Genomic DNA, 24,657 nt, shown 5'->3' with positions numbered 1-24,657 from the left:
CGCTGGCGCACTGTTGTTGTGAAACACATGAGGCAATACTGACCCTACGACTTATCTTAGAAAATAGATTAAGGAAAGGCAAATCTACGTTTGCAGCATTCGTAGACTTAAAAAAAGCTTTTGACAGTGTTGCCTGGAATACTCTCTTTCAAATTCTGAAGGTGGCAGGGGTAAAATACAGGGAGCCAAAGGCTGTTTACAATTTGTACAGAAACCAGATGGCAGTTATAAGAGTCCAGGGGCATGAAAGGGAAGCAGTGGTTGGAAAGGGAGTGAGACAGGCTTGCAGCCTAGCCCCGATGTTATTCAATCTGTATATTGAACAAGCAGTAAAGGAAACAAACGAAAGATTCGGAGTAGGAATTAAAGTCCATGGAGAAGAAATAAGAACTTTGAGGTTCCCCGATGAGATTGTAATTCTGTCAGAGACAGCAAAGGATCTGGAAGAGCAGCTGAACGAAATGCACGGTGTCTTGAGAGGACGATATAATATGAACATCAACAAAAGCAAAACGAGGACAATGGAACGTAGTCGAATTATTTCGAGTGATGCTCAGGGAATTAGATTAGGAAATGAGACGCTTAAAGTAGTAAATGAGTTTTGCTATTTGGTGAGCATAATAACTGATGATGGTCGAAGTAGAGAGGATAAAAATGTAGACTGGCAATGGCAAGGAAAACGTTTCTGAAGAAGAGAAATTTGTAAACATCGAGTATAGATTTAAGTGTCAGGAAGTCGTTTCTGGAAGTATTTGTATGGAGTGTAGCCATGTATGGAAGTGAAACGTGGATGATAAATAGTTTGCAGAAGAAGAGAATAGAGCTTTCGAAATGTGGTGCTGCATGAGAATGATGACGATTAGATGCGTAGATCACATAACTAATGAGGAGGTATTGAATAGAATTGGGGAGAAGAGGAGTTTGTGGCACAACTTGACTAGAAGAAGGGATCGGTTGGTAGGATATATTCTGAGGCATCATGGGATCACAAGTTTAGTATTGGAGGGCAGTGTGGAGGGTAAAAATCGTTGAGGGAGACCTAGAGATGAATACTCTAAACAGATTGAAAATGATGTAGGTTGCAGTAGGTACTGGGAGATGAAGAAGGCTTGCACAGGATAGAGTAGCACGGAGAGCTGCATGAAACCAGGCTCTGGACTGAAGACCACCACAACAACAACAAACGAAAATATCGGCATTTTTTATTGTCATGGTTGACGGCGTTGCATATACGTCTACATGACGCATTACGAAATAAAAACCAGCGTGTTCCATTTATTCACTAGTGTTCACTCAGATAATGACGCAGTTTATATGAGACACTCATCTTTTGGCGGTACATATGCTGCAACTAGTCATTGTCCACATTGTAACAGCTCGTATCTTCAAATGTTAACTACATATTTCGCAAGACCAGTTTCAAATAACGTATCAAAAAATCTAAAATACACTCGCACTTATTCTGAAATGAAAATAACCAATTGAGCTTCATATTTGATAGTTGTTAATCGTACTTGTGTGACAAATCTTAACTGTTCGTTATTGCACGAGTGAGCCGGGAAGTTCTTTTTAGTAACGCGCTTATAATAACTGGCGTCGTACTGTCCGCAAACATAATTATACATAAGAAGCACAGTTCAGTTTAGTAATGTTACTGAAGTTTCTCAGTGAGATAGTCACAAATATCTTGGTAATAATTCATATTCGCCTGTACACAAACACTTTTCACCTGTTAGCGAATAAAGTACGCTTTTTTAAAATCACTCCTGTTCACATCTTTGCAGTATTCAAACCACATTGTAACAAACCCTTAGTAGAAACCACCTTCCACATGACGCGATTTACCTTACGATACAGCAGCCTGTAGCTACTTGCGCGAGTTCCGTCACACGCTAATTGCCACTTCCCCGTTTTGGCATGAGTCACTAGCTCTTGGCGACAATGCCTTAAATCAAATTACTCGTACGAGTGGTAACGTGGTGTTTAATTGTTGACATATTGCCTACGATGGGATGTCAGGACTCTCACATGATAGTTAAAACAATCCGACCGTGCCTCCTATTGCTACCGAAACTGAGGACTATAAAGGGACAGGCGAAATGCTCAGTTCAGCCATTACTATTCTGTACTACGATTCAGTCTTGGGTGGCGTGCACGGTGCTTGTGTACGACACACACGCTGTGCTGACGTTGAACGGAACCCGATAACCCATCACGCGGGCTTCGATCGCCGCATACGCTCCAGCTCGTGGCTTTAGCTGTGGAAATTAAATCATTTCGGAGCACCTAGCAAAGAACTTTGAGAAAATCTTTCTGTGATTTACCACTCCAGACTGGTGGTTCAATAACATATTCTCTAGTAACTGTGCACAAATCCAAACTGAAACCTCGTACAGTCATCGCCGCGCATCGACTAATCCGTTTGGAAACTGTTGCTAGACATAAGTGCAACAGGCTATTATAACCATCCTGCCACCCAAAACATTTCGTATTACTGAAATAGACACAAAGAGAATTTCAATTCTTATGGCGTTCTGCACAAAAGTTTTCATTACCTGCTAATGCTCCGAATATGTTGTAGTATATTGTTCACAAATGGCTCTGAGCACTATTGGACTTAACTTCTAAGGTCATCAGTCCCCAAGAACTTAGAACTACTTAAACCTAACTTATCTGAGGACATCACACACACCCATACCCGAGGCAGGATTCGAACCTGCGACCGTATCGGTCGCGCAGTTCCAGACTTCAGCGCCTAGAACTGCTCGGCCACCCTGGCCGGCTATTGTTCACATAACTATCAGAAAGTTTTACTTTGTTGAAACAATATCATCTCAGTTAACTGTGCTAATTGCTCACTACACTCTTGTTTTCACATCGTGCAGAGGCTGTTTTCATTAATGAGGATTTTCAGAATTGCAGCGTCATTATTCTGCAAGATCACTTACCTAAAATGTGCTGGTGTGTAGCCTTGTATAGGGGCCAGCGTGGCAGGCCTTTATTGTTGGTGGTGGAATCAGTTCGGCAGATGTCAGGAGAGAAGCCATTGACAACTCTTGGATAGCTGTGGAGCGATGAATGGATGCCTGGTAGTCTTCCGATGTACCATCGTGAAAATATTGTTGTTGGAACACTCATGTATTACTTAGCAAACTATGGGGTTTCTGTCTATGCTCGGAGAAGCCAATGGCTCTGGAAGTAATCCCAAAGTCGGCCTGTACAGTGGAGCAGCCGTCAGCAGCGTCGGGACCGGTGGTTTGATGACAACAACGACTTGGAAAGGACGCTGACCACAGTGGCGGGCGGTGGTCCACAGTGTTGATTACATGCAACCTGTCTGCGATGGGCAGCCCGCGGCGAAGCGTGCAGAATTACGACGTGGATAATTATAGCGTAAATAAACAGGTTCTCGGTAGCAGCAACCCCTGTCCATACGAGCAGAGGTCTGCTGTTAGGAATTTACCCACACGAGCGACTGTGGCCGAGCGCTGCACGCTCCCGGATTCGAACTGCAGACCATTAGCACATGAGGTAGTCTGTGTCAAATATAGGCCCAGCAGTCTGAAGACGCTAAAGCGGCATCACTTGCGCTAGTGCGAACAGCAGGGACACAGCTAGCAGCAGCAGAGTCTGGAGGCAGTGACTTGCTGATCCGCGTCGACTCGTAGGCCTAAGAGCTGGTGGCTGGCACAGGGGAGTCCCTCTGTCTAGAAATGAGGACTGTCTACATGGGCTTGGCCCATCCTTGTTTTTCTAATTTGTCGGCTCCCATGCCACGAGTCATGAGAGAGCCAGGGTTCATACATGAAGCAATCAGGTCACACACGGCAACGCCCTGCCTATTTGCTGCGCCAGTTCTGTTACGACTTGTTCCCTCTATGTGGGCATAATATGTGGTAACCACCTGGACGCCTCGGAGACAGCACTGACCAGACGAAACTTATCTCCTTCCCACACCACTTGCACTAGCTATCCGCAGTCTCTGAGACGTGTCAAGTAATTTAACTGCAGCGCAGCACTTGTTTTATGAGAAAAAAATGATAATTTCAGTGTCAACTACTCCATTATACATATAGATCAATAACCAGTTGTATTAATGACGTCTGCCAACACTGCCCAATTTAATAGATCCTTAGAGGTGTTGCTTATGAAAGATATCTTCTACCAAATTTTGCTTGTCATGTCAGACTCACACCCTTTTACGAGACTGTGTTACTATAGGAAATTGTAAGCTGGAAAGTACGTGCAGCTGTAAGATCTTTTGGTAAGTGCAGGAGCATTTTGGAAATTTTCAGTAAATCGCGGGAGCAGACGATACGAGAAATGAGTTGTTAAACACGAGAAGTTTACTTTTAGAATCACGAAACTAGCTAAGGAACACATTACCTACACACACACACACACACACACACACTCACACACACATACACACATACAACTTGCAAAGTGACCGGACCGGAAAATCAGAAAAAAACTGTAAATCACGGAGGCACACTGACAGTCGTTCTACACGTATACTACATTCCTGGAAATGGAAAAAAGAACACATTGACACCGGTGTGTCAGACCCACCATACTTGCTCCGGACACTGCGAGAGGGTTGTACAAGCAATGATCACACGCACGGCACAGCGGACACACCAGGAACCGCGGTGTTGGCCGTCGAATGGAGCTAGCTGCGCAGCATTTGTGCACCGCCGCCGTCAGTGTCAGACAGTTTGCCGTGGCATACGGAGCTCCATCGCAGTCTTTAACACTGGTAGCATGCCGCGACAGCTTGGACGTGAACCGTATGTGCAGTTGACGGACTTTGAGCGAGGGCGTATAGTGGGCATGCGGGAGGCCGGGTGGACGTACCGCCGAATTGCTCAACACGTGGGGCGTGAGGTCTCCACAGTACATCGATGTTGTCGCCAGTGGTCGGCGGAAGGTGCACGTGCCCGTCGACCTGGGACCGGACCGCAGCGACGCACGGATGCACGCCAAGACCGTAGGATCCTACGCAGTGCCGTAGGGGACCGCACCGCCACTTCCCAGCAAATTAGGGACACTGTTGCTCCTGGGGTATCGGCGAGGACCATTCGCAACCGTCTCCATGAAGTTGGGCTACGGTCCCACACACCGTTAGGCCGTCTTCCGCTCACGCCCCAACATCGTGCAGCCCGCCTCCAGTGGTGTCGCGACAGGCGTGAATGGAGGGACGAATGGAGACGTGTCGTCTTCAGCGATGAGAGTCGCTTCTGCCTTGGTGCCAATGATGGTCGTATGCGTGTTTGGCGCCGTGCAGGTGAGCGCCACAATCAGGACCGTATACGGCCGAGGCACTCAGGGCCAACACCCGGCATCATGGTGTGGGGAGCGATCTCCTACACTGGCCGTACACCACTAGTGATCGTCGAGGGGACACTGAATAGTGCACGGTACATCCAAACCGTCATCGAACCCATCGTTCTACCATTCCTAGACCGGCAAGGGAACTTGCTGTTCCAACAGGACAATGCACGTCCGCATGTATCCCGTGCCACCCATCGTGCTCTAGAAGGTGTACGTCAACTACCCTGGCCAGCAAGATCTCCGGATCAGTCCCCCATTGAGCATGTTTGGGACTGGATGAAGCGTCGTCTCACGCGGTCTGCACGTCCAGCACGAACGCTGGTCCAACTGAGGCGCCAGGTGGATATGGCATGGCAAGCCGTTCCACAGGACTACATCCAGCATCTCTACGATCGTCTCCATGGGAGAATAGCAGCCTGCATTGCTGCGAAAGGTGGATATACACTGTACTAGTGCCGACATTGTGCATGATCTGTTGCCTGTGTCTATGTGCCTTTGGTTCTGTCAGTGTGATCATGTGATGTATCTGACCCCAGGAATGTGTCAATAAAGTTTCCCCTTCCTGGGACAATGAATTCACGGTGTTCTTATTTCAATTTCCAGGAGTGTATTAGCGGCAGTGCGGCACCATTTCCCGCCTTTTCCACAGGTATCTAATTTGTTTCCAGATACTTGATTTCTTGATCAATTGACCTAGAGCTATAGGTGTACTTATTTTTCCAAAGAAACATACTTTTCATAATAAAAAGAAGAGAAGCAAAAAAGAAAAGTGCCAGCTACTCTAGCCGATCGATTCTAGGCGCTTAAGTCCGCAACCGCGCGACTGCTACAGTCGCAGGTTCGAATCCTGCCTCGTGCATGGATGTGTGTGATGTCCTTAGGTTAGTTAAGTTTAAGTGGTTCTAGGGGGCTTATGACCTCAGATGTTAAGTTCCATAGTGCTCAGAGCCATTTGAACCATTTGAAAAGGAAAGTGAAACAAATGGCGGCTAAATAATATTAGCACACGGATTATCCCCCTGTTGAGAAACACAGACTTGGATCGTTAATTTCATCTTCCATGGTTGCATTTTTTTACCTCGGTAGTATATCAAGGACGACAACACATGCTTAATGGAATTGAAAGGCGGATCGAACTAGCAAAATAGGCATTTATAATGGGAAAAAACATTTTGACCGGTAAACAGATGATTACAGAGGTCACAAAGTCATTTGAGAAATAGTTTCTATTGAGTACACTGCCCAATGAAAGTGAAATGGATATGAATCGACATGAAATACTGAAACGTTGATATGGCGGAAGATAACAAGCACGTGCTGGAAGGAAAGAAACAGCAAAGTGGAAGTCTGAAGGGACTTAAACAAAGAGAGTAAAACGGAAAGTGCTGGGACAGAAAGGAAGAAAGCGGCTTAGAACGAAGTATTCGGAAAACAATGTGGGGAAGACAGTACGTGGCAATCACATGGAAGTGAAATGAACAGCCGATGACATAAGAGAGTGGTTACATCGAAAATGCGCTACGTCTTAGAATTTGAATCTAGCCTAGATATGGATGTACGAGAGGACGTCAAGAAGTATGTTAGACATTATTATGACAGGTCCAAGTACCTTTCACTGAATGCTGCATAGTACTTCAAAGTTACACAGATTCATAACGTTATTTTTCAACATATTCATAAATCTATGCGAACAGTGGTTGGAACGATCTAGCAGTCGTTCAGTTCCTAGACGACAGAAATCCGGTCCTTGGTCAGGGAGCTATCTGACAACCTCTGTGTGGACTTCTTCATGGTTTGAATATCTCTTCTGTCACAAAGTTTCTTTTTGCCGAAGAGATGGAAATCGCACGACGTAAGATCTGCGCTTCCTGATCACCGTCACCTACGTCTGTGAGGCCTTCGTCATATGGTAGGCACCATTTCACTGCGGCTGGATGCAACATTGTATTTGATCGATATACCGCTAGATTTTCAGGGTAAATCTGCCATTTAGAGGTTTTGCTAGCAATAAGCCATCTGTCTCCGCGAACTGAAACTTTGGAGTACGTTTCCAATCTTAGCGCGGGATGACGTGTAATTTGTGTCCTGTAGTTCCTACGTATATATGTGGTGAGGTAGTCATAGTAATATTAGACTGTTACTGCGCCTGGAAATGTAACGCCATTTTCTGCAGTATTTCTAGTAACCACGCAAACAGTGTGTTTATGTTCGAGTGGAAAATTACCAGCTGTCCTCGTAAATTAAGGTGTAAGACTAGTGTGCAATCTTTCACCACGACTATTTTCCAGTACACATAGACAATTTGTTATGAACATCGACATTGGATGTTCAACCGAACATCTGCATGGAAAGAACTATACAAGAAATATTATATTCCAACATGACATTGGAACAGCATTACATACCCCATCTTGTCTTTCTGATTTAGGCTTTCCTTCATCACTAAATGCACTGAAAATTTAAAGAAGAACGCTAGGAGAGAATGTTTGAGATAATAAAAAAAATTTTAATATTAAAAAGTACCATGCGGTAGAACATTATTCTAGCACATTGGGGACATATTTGTGATCATAGGTCACGAGCAGTGATGGTGACGTACAACTTCAACGCTAGTTCCTATGTCAAATCTGTATCAGCAATACAGACAGGTACGTGTTTCATTGCAGCATAAGCAGCGAAAGAAAGATGTCAAAGAAGCTGGTTATGAAGACAGGTTTCTCAGACAGTGATATCGAGCAAACTCTGCACGGGTCTATCTTATTGGCCTTGTTGAGTGTTCATTTCTTATCCAACGAATCGAATACCTTTTTCAGATCTTTTGAAGGCCGTAAATATGTAAACATACATTCAGTAGAAGGAAAAAGCAGACCAAGTTGCAAATTTGGGCTTTTTTTCATTCTATGACTATTTTCGGGCTGAGACCCATTTTCAAATGATCATAACATAGTCGAAAATGGCATGAATTGGCAAAAAAACGTGCAATGAACATTTACAGTGTATACAAATAACTCCATGAGGCTGGATGTTCGTACACATATATTATTTTTGGCGTGTTGCTGATATTTGTTTTATGAGCATTAGGCTGTGGACCGGAATTCTGTAACACGTTGCGTTTTTTTTTTCACCTGGGCAAAAGTAACAGATTTGTTAAATAAATCTTAACCTATTAGAATCAAAGACAAGAGAGATTAAGCACTGCGTGACAGGGAACAGTCTAATTAAACCGTTCTCTACAGTAATGGCGCTTTGTGTTTTCTTTAATGAATTTGCAGCAAGATATTTCTGTGGAATTTCTAACCAGCTGTGAACACTAGAAACTAATCCTGTCTTAAGTAAATGGTGTAGTAATAAGTATTTTGAGATAATAACTCCCAGATGGCTCGTAAGTAACACAGCTAAAGAGCAGCCTTGTTGTAGCAGTCGTTTCTAGGTAAATTTTAATATGGCAGCTCATACATCATGTAAGTAGCTTCGTTAAGATTTCAATTATGGGATGATTCTAGTTAGATCACATCGTGATCAGAGAGAGTTTCCGAAATGAGATACGGGGTTGTAGGGCGTATCCAGGAGCAGATATAGACTCCTATCATAAAGTAGTAGTGATGAAGGGTACGCTGAAGTTTAACAGATTAGTCAGGAATAATCAACACGTAAAGAAGTGGGATACGGAATTACTAAGGAATGACACGGTAAGTTTGAAGTTCTCTAAGGCTATACATATAGCATTAAGGAATAGATCAGTAGGTAGTAGAGTTGAAGATGAATGGAATTCTCTAAAAAGGTCAACTGCAGAAAGTGGAAAGGAAAACATAGGTACAAAAGAGGTAACTGCGAAGAACTCATGGGTGAAACGAGATACTTCATTTGATGGAAAAAAGAAGAAAGTACAAAAAATTTACGGGAAGTTCAGAAATACAGTGATGAAAGGAGTTGAGGAATGAAATAAATAGGAAGTGTAGAGGAGTTACGACGAAATGGCTGCCTGAAAAATTTGAAGAAATCGAAATAGAAATGACTGGTGGAAGGACTGACGCAACATATAATAAAGTTAAAATAACCTCTACGAAATTAAAAGCAAGGCTGTTAACATTAAGAGTGCAACAGAAATTCCACTGATAAAAGCAGAGGAGAAAGCGGACAGGTGGAAAAAGAACACTGAACGCCTTTAAGAAGGTGAAGATTTGTCTGATGTGATAGAAACAGGAGTCTATTTAGAAAAGATAGGGGATACGATATCAGAATCATAATTTAAAAAAGCTTTCGAGGACTTAAGATCAAATAAGGAGGAAGGGATATATAATACTCCATCAGAATTTCTAAGATCATTGGAGGGGGGGGGGAGGGGGGAAGTGGCAACAAAACGAATATAAATACTCACGTTGGTGTAGAATGTGTGAGTCCGGCGACATATGATCTAACTTCCGTAAAAATATCACCCACACATTTCCGAAGACTGCAAGAGCTGAGAAGTGCGAGAATTGTTCACAATCGGCTTAAAAGCTCATGCATCCAAGTTGCTGACAAGAATAATATACAGAAGAACGGGAAATTTAATTGAGTATGTGTTAGATGACGATGATGAAGATGAGTTTGGCTTTTGAAAAGGAAAAGGCACCAGAGACGCAATTCTGACGTTGCAGTTGATAATGGAAGCAAGATTAAACAAAAATGATAACACGTTCACAGGACACAACGCCGTGTACAACGCGGGATGTTCCAAATTCTGAGAAATTAGGGAGAGACGGGTTATATACAATAAGTACAAGAGCTAAGAGGGAATTATAAGAGTACACGACCAAGAACGAAGTGCTGTGCTTAAAAAGGGTGTAAGACAGGGATGTAGTCTTTCGCCCCTACTGTTCAATATGTACTTTTATTTCCATCATTGTTTCTATATGTACTTTTGAAACAATGATGGAAATGAAAGAAAGGCTCGGGTTTAAAATTCGAGGTAAATGAATATCAATGATACGATTCACTCATGACATAGTTATCCTGAGTGACAGTGAAGGAGAATTACATGAGTCACTGAATTTCTTGAACAGTCTAATAAGTACGGAACATGGTCTGAGAGTAAATCGAAGAGAGACGAAAGTAATGAGAAGCAGCAGAAATGAGAACAGTGAGAAACTTTTCATTAGGACTGATGATCACGAATTAGGTGAAGTTAAGGAATTCTACTACATAGGCAGCAAAATCATCATTGACGGATGGAGCAAGGAGGACATAAAAAGCAGACTATCACTGGAGAAAAAGGCATTCCTGGTGAAGAGAAGTCTACTGCTATCAAACATAGGCCATAATTTGAGAAATATGTTTTTGTGAATGTGCGTTTGGAGCAAGGCATTGTATGGTAGTGAAAAATGGACTGTGGAAAACCGGAACTGAAGAGAATTTAAGCATTTGAGATGTCGTGCTATAGACGAATGTTAAAATTAAGGTGGACAGATAAGACAAGGAATGAGGAGGTTGTTCTACACAGAATCGGAGAGGAAAGGAATACGTGGAAAACTCTAACAAGAAGAAGGTACAGGATGATAGGACGTTAGTTATGACATTCGGAAATGACTTCCATGGCACTAGAGAGAGCTGTAAAAGGTATAGAGTATGACAGAGATTGGGATACATCCAGCAAATAACTGTTGACGTAGGTTGAAAATGCTACTCTGAGACGAAGTGGTTGGCATAGGAGAGGAATACGCGGTGGACCACATCAAATCATTCAGAAGACAGGAGACTGATGACTCAAGTAAAAGTGATTGACTTTTTAGGAAATACTCCAGAAGAACAGTTTGAGACTGATTAAATAAATCTGTTTCCTTTAACTTATAACTCCCATCTAGAGGGAAGCTTTTCAACTTCACGCCTCCGTGTTGGCTATGTCTGCCAATTTCTTTGGGTTTTTTTCCCGTCAGCTCCTTATTTGGTCTCGTGTGCTACGTGATCAGTCGAATCTGTTGTAGATTTTTGCATCTTAGAAGAATCTGATAGGCACAAAGAGAAACAATGATGATGATGTTTGGTTTGTGGGGTGCTCAACTGCGCGGTTATCAGCTCCAGTACACATTCCCAACCTTTACTCAGCCCAAACTCGCCACTTTCATTAATGATGATGAAATTATGAGGACAACACAAACACCCAGTCATCTCGAGGCAGGTGAAAACCCCTGACCCCGCTGGGAATCGAATCCGGGACCCCGTGTTCGGGAAGCGTCAACGCGACCGTGAGACTACGAGCTGCAGATATGAACGGGAAACAAAACTGGACTCTCCAAGCCAATGTGCAGAATCTATCATGCACACTCTAAAACCAAAATTGCCATATTTAGTTCGACCGACATTTAATTCCTGCAGCAATCACAACAAACTTTCTCACCAGCTACTCCAAAATTACTACACAACGTTAAACTTTGTCGAAACTGCGTTCTCCTCTGGCACTAGAATCTAATTAGTAATATTTTGTGGCAGGTGCACAGTGAATTTTGGTAGCCACGTGCAACTCACAGACCTACTCAACATTTCAACTATTTACTAGAGTCCTTATAATAGAGATTAATTACAAGTAGTACGCTACATCGATCCATTTACAAGCAGGTTATATGTTCCAGAACCACCTTCATTACTGAAAATATCTCATGTGTGTCGTGAATTACAGTGAAACTAGCGGAATAATTCGCATTACTGTGGCAATGTTTCCCAAGCGTAATAAATAAACAAACACCCTCTGGAACACGTCTGTTGTTTACAGACTACCGGTTTTAATCAACGCTGCATATCATCTTCGCGTCTAAAGTGAAACAGGAAAAGGCAACAATAATAAAAAAACTACAAAACTGTCATAATATAAATACTACCCTGGAGAGCTGTACAAAATAACAACAAAGTATTATGAACGCAAGCATACGGGGTGCGACAAAGTGCTTTTTGACAACAACGGTATGAAACAAATGTAAAATAGAAGGATTTAATGTGAAAAAAATTCATAGTCGCGTAACGTGTGTATGTAGCATATGTTAGTACATTAAGACAATGACAAAGAGTAATCTCCATTACAAAACAAAATAAATAAGTAATAAAAATTAAAAACTTCAAAGACCCGTTAAGGTAATACATGTCAGTATGTATTTTGCGTTACAAAATAAAAGATGAAAACCAAATGTGGTAAACGACTCACACTATACCACTACACTTTCGTACTTGTTCATCACCTATTCAGAGAGAGAGAGAGAGAAAGAGAGAGAGAGAGAGAGAGAGAGAGAGAGAGAGAGAGAGAAGAAAAAATTAACAAACATGTCCAATAGATCTCATTAGTCGGCCGTATTGAAAAGTGGCCAGTGAAGACAGCGGACTATGACATGCATAGACACACAAGTGCATCGAGTACTCTTCACTCAGCCTACTGTGGTGGATGAAACACTCTAGCGGCTGCTCTGTTTTCACAGACTACCATCATTTAACACCTTCGTTACTTTGTAGTAACTGTTTGCAAAAATTTCCAATGATTTTTGTAACTATAAACTATCTCCCGTTTTCGCTTACAGTAATAATCCTCAGTACATTTTATTTTTATTTATTAATATGAATGCATTTTTATTTTAACAGATGGAGCTTTAAAGCTATGCAGATTAGATACATTTGTTAATTGTTACAGTATTCTTGTACGAAAACGTATGAACACAGTTACTGTGCGGAGTTCGTTTTTTTTTTTTTTTTGGTCATCAGTCTACTGACTGGTTTGATGCGGCCCGCCACGAATTCCTTTCCTGTGCTAACCTCTTCATCTCAGAGTAGCACTTGCAACCTACGTCCTAATTATTTGCTTGACGTATTCCAATCTCTGTCTTCCTCTACAGTTTTTGCCCTCTGCAGCTCCCTCTAGTACCATGGAAGTCATTCCCTCATGTCCTATCATCCTGTCCCTTCTCCTTATCAGTGTTTTCCACATATTCCATTCCTCTCCGATTCTGCGTAGAACCTCCTTATTCCTTACCTTATCAGTCCAACTAATTTTCAACATTCGTCAATAGCACCACATCTCAAATGCTTCGATTCTCTTCAGTTCCGGTTTTCCCACAGTCCATATTTCACTACCATACAATGCTGTACTCCAGACGTATATCCTCAAAAATTTCTTCCTCAAAGTAAGGCCGGTATTTGATATTAGTAGACTTCTCTTGGCCAGGAATGCCCTTTTTGCCATTGCTAGTCTGCTTTTGATGTCCTCCTTGCTCCGTCCGTCATTGGTTATTTTACTGCCTTGGTAGCAGAATTCCTTAACTTCATTGACTTCGTGACCATCAATCCTGATGTTAAGTTCCTCGCTGTTCTTATTTCTACTACTTCTCATTACCTTCGTCATTCTCCGATTTACTCTCAAACCATATTGTGTAATCATTAGACTGTTCATTCCGTTCAGCAGATCATTTAATTCTGCTTCACTTTCACTCAGGATAGCAATGTCATCAGCGAATCGTATCATTGATATCCTTTCACCTTGTATTTTAATTCCACTCCTGAACCTTTCTTTTATTTCCATCATTGCTTCCTCGATGTACAGATCGAAGAGTAGGGGCGAAAGGCTACAGCCTTGTCTTACACCCTTCTTAATACGAGCACTTCGTTCTTGATCGTCCACTCTTATTATTCCCTCTTGGTTGTTGTACATATTGTATATGACCCGTCTCTCCCTATAGCTTACCCCTACTTTTTCAGAATCTCGAACAGCTTGCACCATTTTATATTGTCGAACGCTTTTTCCAGGTCGACAAATCAGTGTCTTGATTTTTCTTTAGCCTTGCTTCCATTATTAGCCGTAACGTCAGAATTGCCTTTCTCCTCCCTTTAATTTTCCTAAAGCCAAATTGATCGTCACCTAGCGCATTCTCAATTTTCTTTTCCATTCTTCTGTATATTATTCTTGTAAGTAGCTTCGATGCATGAACTGTTAAGCTGATTGTGCAATAATTCTCGCACTTGTCAGCTCTTGCCGTCTTCGGAATTGTGTGGATGATGCTTTTCCGAAAGTCAGATGGTATGTCGCCAGACTCATATATTATACACACCAACGTGAATAATCGTTTTGTGGCCACTTCCCACAACGATTTTAGAAATTCTGATGGAATGTTATCCATCCCTTCTGCCTTATGTGACCGTAAGTCCTCCAAAGCTATTTAAATTCCGATTCTAATACTGGATCCCCTATCTCTTCTAAATCGACTCCTGTTTCTTCTTCTATTACGTCAGACAAATCTTCACCCTCATAGAGGCTTTCAATGTATTCTTTCCACCTATCTGCTCTCTCCTCTGCATTTAACAGTGGAATTCCCGTTGCACTCTTAATGTTACCACCGTTGCTTTTAATGTCACCAAAGGTTGTTTTGACTTTCCTGTATGCTGAGTCTGTTCTTCCGTTAGATTTCTTTTTTGTACTTTATTATGTAAAGCATCAAACATTCTGAAATGTGTTTGATTAACGTGTCTTTCAAATTGTTAATTTTTTAATTATTTCGATTTTATTTTACGAAGTAACATACAATAGTGGAAATCTATATAAAGGCATGGATATTTGTAGGAAAATTAACACTGTCTGTTGTAACTGTTGCGCGCAATATATATGCAATACTATGAAATGCGGTACATTGATAAATGCAGTCAAATGGTATCGCATTTCATGTCAGTAGTATTGTATATTACAAGACATCAACGACTCAGGTGGTGACAGGTGGAATTCGGTATAAAGGCAGCCGTCTCTGTATGGTGTTTTGTACGCGTATGTGCCATTACTGCACATAGAAAATAGAAGCCATTACTGACAATGCGAGTTGTGTACATAAACCACGATTTTGACAACGCCCAGCGGAAAAATAGTTATCATGTGATGAAAAAGCGAGAATCGGCGTGTACAAGAAAATGGGACACATTACCCGTCAACTCTTCAAGAGTTGAACCATTCAGTTTAGTGATGGATAAGTTCATTAGACGAGGCATACGCCATGCACATATTGGAAAATATGGGCAAAGTACAAAACCGACAGAGGCATCGAAACGGCTGCTCTGCACAAATTAAGGGTAAAAATCGTTATTTCTCTCAAATTGTTGCTGAGTTAAATGGTTCAAATGGCTCTGAGCACTATGGGACTTCAGATCTGTGGTCATTAGTCCCCTAGAACTTAGAACTACTTAAACCTAAATAACCTATGGACATGACACACATCCATGACCGAGGCAGGATTCAAACCTGTGACCGTAGCGGTCGCGCGGCTCCGGACTGAGCGCCTAGAACCGCTAGACCACCGCGGCCGGCGTTGCTGAGTTACAATTGACAGTAACTGCCAGATGTACACGAAAAAGCATCTTTCATTCAGGAAACGGCTGCAGAAACCTACTCTAACACCCAAACATAAACAAACAAGATCGTAGTTTGCTGAAAAACATATGTCACGGACTTCAGAATGGGATAAAGTGATCTTCATTAACGATAAGAAGTTTAATTTGCATTCGATAACTGGATTTCAATGTTATTGGCAGCAGTTAAGAGTGAGCAGTTAATTTGATAGTAGAAGTGTTGTGACTAGGGCAGCCTTCCATACTAAAGGTAAATCACACACTGCTTGGATGAACACTAGAATGAACTCTAACATGCACATTGAGGTGCTAGAGACAAAATTGATTCGAATGTATGAGGATCCAGAGGACGAAAATCTAATGTTTAAACAACATAATGAATCAGTGCACATTTCTGCTACAACCAAAAACTTGATCTGAACATAGGGATATCAGTATCTTGCCCTGGTCTGCATGTAATCCAGACATGAACCCCGTGGTGGACGTTTGTTAATCGCAATGAAGGGCAGTATGTGGCCATATGTGAGCTCAGAAGAGCGATAGGAGAAGAATGGGCGATAATTCCACAGCTAGAACTACAAACCCTAATACCAACGACGAAAAGAATATTTCAGGTAATTAAGAACAAAGCACTAAGAAGGCAATAACAGTACAGGAATGGGAGTGCCTTCATACCAGTTTCTCGCCAGGAAACCCAAACGCATTATCTGATTACTCCTCTTATGAAAGAAACTATGTAATTCCACCATGATTATTTATGTCTTACATGCATCTACTACTTTCGTAGCACAGTCGATACATGCATGCTTCAAACATTGTACTGTTACTTTCATAGGAGCGCTGCCTTTATACTGATTTGCACTACTGTCGTTCGATGAAACTTGAGAAGGCTACAGTGTCGCAATAACGTTGACAGCTGAGTGTACCTTGTTCGAAGATTTGGAGGACAGTACGCAACTAAGTAGACCTGCTACAGTTTATTGAAAAATGTAACTGAAAGAACCACGCAATGATTCGAATATATTTGAGAGTTTCATTTAAAGTCATTAATTGCACTGTAGTCACAGCGATTTATAAGGGTCATTCAAAAAGAAAAGAGCCGGAGGCATAATTACAGAAACCAGTACCTGCATGTTAGAAGTATTGACCCTGGCTGTCGAGACACTTGTTCCACTGTGACACGAGGCGGTGAATGGCTGTCTCATAAAATTCCCGCGACTGCGATGTTAACCAGTTCTGCACGTACAGCTGGACCCCTGAGAGGACATACTTGGGAAGGCTACAGTGTCGCAATAACGATGGCAGGTGAGTGTAATGTGCTCGCAGATGTCGAGGACAGCATGCATATGAGGTCTGTCTAAAAATATCCGGCCTTTGATTTTCCCGCGCAAAATAGAGACACTAGCGCCGCGCCACTGTATACAGTAAAGTAAGAGACCTTTATGCGCATGCGTGTATTTTGTCCCCGCCTTGCAGCGCGTCAGTCGCTGCCTGTCGGTCGCTGAGTGTGCTGCTACAAAACGTCTTCGTCGGATTACCAATACTCTCAAGGTGACCGAAAGTGTTGAGCTAAGATACTGTATCAAATTTTGTCAAACGCTTGGTGATTGTGAACGCGAAACAATTCGTAAGATTCAGCAAGCGTTTGGAGAAGATGCGACGGGTGTAACACAAGTTAAGGAGTGGCTCAACCGATTCAAAAATGGCCGCACATCAGTGGAGAGTGACCAGCGTTCTGGCAGGCCCCAAACACTGCTCGGATTGCAGCTGTTGTTGAGAGGATGCAAAATTTAGGGATGGCAGATCGTCGTTTGAACATGTGCGAGTTTGCCCAAGTGGTTGGAGTGAGTAAGGCTTCTGCACATGCAATTTTGCGTGATGATTTGAATATAAAAAACGGCTCAAATGGCTCTGAGCACTATGGGACTCAACATCTTAGGTCATAAGTCCCTTAGAACTTAGAACTACTTAAACCTAACCAACCTAAGGACATCACACACACCCATGCCCGAGGCAGGATTCGAACCTGCGACCGTAGCAGTCCCGCGGTTCCAGACTGCAGCGCCAGAACCGCTAGACCACCGCGGCCGGCGATTTGAATATACACTGAGTGGCTACGAAATTCGTGCCCAAGTTGTTGTCGCCAGAACGAAAAGACCTCCGTTTTGACGTTCCACAGGACCTTTTGGACACCAGATTCTGGGTATCTGAATACCGGGATAACTGGAGATGAGGCATGGCTGTATGGGTACGACCCAGAAACAAGAAGGCAGTCATCACAGTGGAAGCATCCTTAGTCTCCAAGGCCGAACAAAGTGCGGCAGGTGTGAAGCAAAATCAAGGTGATGGTAACCGTGTTCTTTGATGTATGTGGAATTGTGCATCACAGATACGCACCACAAGGACAAACAGTGACAAAGGGATACTATCAACATGTTCTCTGGCGACTCCGTGACGCAGTTTGGTGCAAAATACCAGACATGTGGACGGCGAAAAACTGGCAAGTACATCACGACAACTCCCCCGCACATTCATGCCACTTGATCCAAAATGTCTTGGCCAAACATGGAATTACTGCCGTTATCCAACCTCCCCACTCTGCAGACATGGCTCCTGGCACTTTCTGATTGTTTCCAAAAGTGAAGACGCCACTTAAAGGATCCCGTTTTGAGTGTAGAGAAGAGATAATACGAAACACGACTACGCAACTGAACACCATTCCAAAAGAAGACTTCCAGAGGTGATTCCAGCAGTAGAAGGATCAGTGGTTAACGTGTGTGCACGGACAAGGGGCCTACTTTGAAGGGGGTTACGGTCCCAAGCCCGCCAGGGATTCTAAATATTTTTTTCTGACCAAAGGCCGTATATGTTTTAGACAGGCCTCGTATACAACACTATGCCTCCCCATACTGTAATACCTGCACCACCAAAACTGTTATGTTTGGAAATGTTCCTGGGTTCCTACCGTGCTCCCATCTCTTGCAGTGTGAGCGAACTTCCAGAATAACTAGTCCAACTGAATCTGCTCACATCCGAGAGGAGCACGTGACCCATTTCTCGTTAGTCTAGTCCCTATGTTCTTGGCACCACCGCAAACAGTTCTGCACATATGCTATTGTCAATGGGCACAACGTACTGGTCGTCGGGTAAAGAGACCATCCCAAGCAGTATCCAGACCAATGTGGAGAGAGAGAATGTGTGCCTTGCAGTCCTGTTAAATGAGACTGCTCGTCGTCATCTTATTGACACACACACACACACACACACACACACACACACACACACACACACACACATACAACTAATAAGTCACACCGTACCCCTTCTCTTATGGGAATCAGTGACAACCAATAGACCCTAAGGGGTCCATGGGTTTGTGACGCTATGTAGGTAACGTGCAACGAGCTGGGAAATTGGGTCGGAAAGACAGTGTGTGGGGTTGGTTCAAATGGCTTTAAGCACTATGGGACTTAAAATCGGAAGTCATCGGTCCCCTGGAACTTAGAACTACTGTAAGTAGGCTGTTTATGTTTTCTTATTGGCAACGTTACGTAGCGCTCTGTATGAAAATCACTGGCTGTGCTGTGTGCAGTCTGTAGCTAGTTTGCATTGTTGTCTGCCATTGTAGTGTTGGCCAGCGGCAGCTGGATGTGAACAGCGCGTAGCGTTGCGCAGTAAAGAGAAATCAGGGAAGTACAAGATCAGCTGACACAGGTAATACAAGAATTACGTATTTCAGAGGCCACTCGCGCTCCAATACGGGAAGAGCGACATAGAAATACGGAACAGCCACAAAATAATAACTCAGGGCACTTCGGAAGTTATGAAAGAAATTGGCATGGTACACAGAATTTTGAGGTGGAACCGCCGAAACGACGTAACAATGACCGACATGCGACTTGCCGGCATGATGATTTTGACTATAAGCTGTTCATTACTACACGTAAATTCAAAACATTTAATAATCTGGCAACGACATTCATCCACAAGCATGGCTCCATCAATTCTCTCATTGTTTTCCTCCCAACTGGTCATTAGAGCACAGATTAGAATTTATGTGTGGCTACTTAGAGAATGAACCAGCTGTAAGAATGCGATCGGTCATTCACGATTGTCACAGTGAAGGAGAATTTTACCATGCCTTCCTCTCAGCATATTGGTCTCAAGCTACACAAGACCGAGTAAAACATAGCATCCTGATGATGAAACACTTTGAACAATCTGAATTTTCCAGTCTTGTCAAATATTTTGAAGACATGTTGCATAAGAATCAATATCTTTCAAACCCATACTGCCCTTCAGAACTCATCCGAATTTGCTTAATGAAGTTGCCTGAACATTTAAGAAATATTATTTTGGCAGGACGTTGCAAAGACGACATTGAAGCTTTTCAGGGACTCTTACAAGAATTAGAAATTGACACAGACAGTCGCAGGATGCAAAAACAGGAAAACAATCACTACAGGTCACATCCGTCACAATTCCGTGGCGACAGAAACAATAACTGGACATGACAAGTCTATTCTTACAACGTAAATCGTGACCAAAACAGACACCACCCGTATGACAACCACTGGCAGAGTAATAGTTACAGAGAAAGATCTCATATCCGTAGTAATGAATATGACAATCATAGAAACAGACAATTTGGCAACCAGAACTATTATTATCACAGGAGACAGAATAACTTCAGACGCAACGGTCCACCGTGCAGTGATAATTCAGGGAGAAATTCTCCACCACTTAACCGACAAGAAAGAAGCTACAGGAACAACCGACATGGCGACAGTCGATATAATCATAACGACAGACCAGAATTTCATCAGAACTGGCGGGATTTAAACAGGGCTGGGCACTCTGGGCAAGGTGAATTTGTAGAAGTTAGACCTCCAAATCCCATTAACGACGCGCGCCAACAAAAAAACAGACAATGACACGCACCGCAGGCAGCCACGTGCGCCGGCTGGCTCAGAGAAAAATAACATAGACGCTACCACTGAGAAAAATTCCAGTATTCTTTACCGACATATACCACATGATAATTGCGTCGAAGTTGAAACACTGCGTACTAGGAAGAGTAAAGGGTTACACCACATTTCACATGTAAAACCATTTATGAGAGATAATCTGCTTTTTAACTTAGTCTTTGCTATAAAATTGTTCATTTCACGTTACTAGTACTCTTTTTCAGTCTTATAAACTGTTAACATGCAACAATGTTTGAAGTTAAATATCCAGTCAAGAACCAAGAGAACTTCTTCTTCTTCTTCTTTCGATTTCGGCCATCTTTGGACCACGTTCAACAATTCACTTGCCCGGCTTTTTGATCTTTTTTTCTCTCTTCCCAATATTTCCTCATCATTTTCGAGTGGTTCCTCCTCCGCTCTTCCGACCATTTCCTGTTATTATTCTTTAGTTTCGTTTCTTCTGGAAAACACTTAATTTCGTTCACTATTTGTCTAAACTTTTCCCTGTCCCTGATTGACTCACGGGTGACATTAAAATAGGCCAAATCCTTTTTCACCATCTGTATCCATTTATTGTTGGTTTTTTCGTTCCTGTTACTATGTTCAAACACTTTTCTTGTTAGTCTGTTTCCATCCATCCTCGACAGGTGACCATAAAACGTTAGTCTGCATTTACGCATTGCCTCACTCACTTTCTCAATAGTTTTGTATATTTCCTTATTACTCTTTAGCTTGTACTCTTCTCCAATCTTTCTCGGTCCTAATATTTTTCTCAAAATTTTCCTTTCTTTCTTTTCCATGTTTTCTATTTCCCCCTTTTTGTTAAGAGTTAGGCACTCCGATGCATACAGGCATTCTGGTCTAATGACAGTTTTATAATGTCTTAATTTAGCTTGAATCGAAATGTTTTTTTTGTTATATATGTCTTTGGTTTTTTGAAAAGCAAATTCCATTTTCCTTGCTCTCGCCTGGTTTGCACTCTTGTCTAAACCATTCACTTGAATTATTTCACCTAAATACTTAAATTTTTCTACTCTCTTAATATTGCCGTATTTAGTAATAAGATTTTTCTTGTTATTTCTATGATTAGACATATACACGGTTTTTTCAAATGAAATCTGCAGTCCAGCTCTGGCCGAAACTTCTTGTAGTTTCTCCAGGTTGTTCTGAGCTATTTCTTCGTTTTCTGTAATTATTGCCAGATCGTCTGCAAAAGCTAAACAGTCCACTGCTATTTTTTCTTTTTTTGTTCCAATTCTGATGTCATTCTTGCTGCCTTTGAGTTCTTCTTTCCATATTCTCAATATCTTTTCCAGTACGCAGTTGAAGAGGATTGGGGATAAACCATCACCTTGTCTAACACCTGTTTTAATTTCGAACTTCCTTGAAATTTCACCCATAAATTTAACTTTGGCCTTACTGTTTGTTAGCGTCTGTTTGATAATTTGAATTGTTTTCGTATCGACCCCAAATTCTTCCAATACTTTCAGTAATGTTTCTCTATCTACCGAGTCGTATGCTTTTTTGAAATCTACAAATACTATTGCAAATCTCTGGCCTCTTGAGATTCTGTAACGAATTAGTGTTTTCAGGTTAAATATTTGTTCAACACAGGATCTACCTTGTCTAAAACCTGCTTGATATTCACCTATTTTTTTTATCCAGAACTGGCTCCACGATTTGAAGTAATTTCCTTGACAAAATTTTGTATCCTACTGATAGTAGCGAGATCCCTCTATAATTATTAACATTCATCTTATCCCCCTTTACATTGTTATAGTGAACAGACGTCACACTGTTATTGTGTGTGTACATTCTTGCTTGTTAGTTGCACGATTACGTAACGACTATAAGGCTTACATACTTAGAACATATACTGCTACTGCTAATGAGATTTTAATGCAACATTTTGGTTTACTTGAAAATACATTCTGGATTTAAAGTACTTTCTGTGAGATACCAGACCACACAGTAGCTAGTTTATGTGACAACTACACGGTTTTATCATGACGCTACTAATGAGTGACTATTTACAATGTTGCTTTTGTGGTGTTTCTGTTTTATATCTGCACAGTTTTTCTGCATTACTCTGGAAAGTAAAACGTGTTTTAATAGTAACTTTTGTGCTGTAGCTACAATGGGACTGCCTTTTCCGTAGCACAAGAATACGTTACAGCACAGTACTTTCTTCATCATGGCAATAAGCGTAATAACCAAGATATCTATACGCAAAGCATTTCACTTTTGTTTATCATGAGGTAAGTACATTGACTTCTGCAGAACTTAGCTTTCGGAGGACGATAACTACGACACTTCCACAGAGATTATGTTGCAACAAGACGCACAGTTTAGCGCTACAGTACACGTACTTGAGTGATTAATTTTACACTTAAAACATTTATTTTTAAGGAATTTGGAATTAAAAAGAAAGTTTTCCGTGATACATTTCATTCCATTGCTCTAATCTGTAACACCTGACGATATAATTCCATTTATCCTCAGGGGGGTACACACTTACTTTGTGTACCATGTGTTTGACAAGCACAAGGAGCCCTAGCTAATATGGTATTTGCTTATACAACTTTACACATCGGTACCATATTTCTCTAACACACAAATTACGCAGCTATCTGATCATTTAACTGAGAGATAAAGATTTTTTTTACTACATCAGTGACACATGTTTACGCAATTACACAGTTGGGTAACTTCACACTTATGAAATTGTATTTTGTCTGCACTTTGTGAACTGCTCATATTTTTTCAGAACCATTGTGATACTCTGAGAGCTTCGAATGATGTATTTGGTAAGGGAGCATGATTTTAAAGTACGTTTGAGGTAGATGACACTATTGAAATGAGCAGAGAATTTTTCTTAGGTTTTGACATTATTGCAGAAAGCTATGACGTTTTTGAGATTTGACTGAGGTGTTATGATGTTATTTTTACGATGACGATGTGTATTATGCTGTTGAGGTATGTTTATGATCCATAAGCTGGGAATCGTACTTTAAGAGTTATGAAATGTGTGTAAATGCGTGAAAGTATCACAATGCCGGCGAAAATTTTTTGGACACTGTTATATTTATAGGATTTTGTTTCTACACATTTGTAATGCAATTTTATTATGAGACTGTCACTGTAGCGGAAACCGCTGTCGTAAATATTTCGGTACGAAAGGTAAGTGACCTTGACGTAATGCGTTGTGAGCGGCCAGGTGTGCCAGCCACCTAGAGAAAAAGCCATTAGTGTGTGCCTTTCAGAGGCACAGGTAAAAAAAAAGAGGCCATTATCTTCGCTATTGATATTTCTTTGTCGAAAGCATCGCAAATACGATACGCTCAAACTTGAAAACATATAATTACACTGTGGAGCTCTTAATTTATGATATTTAATAAAATGCCTAATGAAACGATGAGAAATGTTTCACAGCTATTGTCTTGCTAGTTGAGAGAAATGCCATATGGCTTGCTTTATGTATTTATTGACTCATTTTCTTTAATATCTAGTTTCTAGCTGCACTGCAGCATTGGTTAAATTAGAATTTTTAGGTGTACTAATATAAATATTTTCTGTCTACAGATCGAGTAAATAATAATTTTTTTAAAAAAAATTAGGGAGCACAAAAAGACATTTACCGTCACAGGAACTGCATTCATAATTTTCTTTTCAAGTACTTGGTAATTTATTTTGTAGAGTAAGTTGTGGTGCACCACTTTAATGACATAGATATTAAGATGTGAATAGACATTTCCCTTATCTGCATTGTTGTCTTTAGAGTAATAGTTTTTCTGCTTTAGCTATGTCATGTTTAGATATAAGTTATTGCATTTTCTGCTGCTGTGTGCCAGGCATAGTGCTACTAAATTTAACTTTGTATTACTCTGTTAAGCCAGTTTTACTACTGATCTATTTTTCTTGTTTGCTGCTCATTGCGTTATATTAGTTCTAATATCACTACTTGCTTGGCCAATTTGAATATTTTGTCATTGCTGTTTGTGTTAATTGTTTT

This window comes from Schistocerca serialis, chromosome 1 (genome assembly GCF_023864345.2).
Source record: "Schistocerca serialis cubense isolate TAMUIC-IGC-003099 chromosome 1, iqSchSeri2.2, whole genome shotgun sequence".
Lineage (NCBI taxonomy): Eukaryota > Metazoa > Arthropoda > Insecta > Orthoptera > Acrididae > Schistocerca > Schistocerca serialis.
This window is presented reverse-complemented; position numbering follows the sequence as displayed.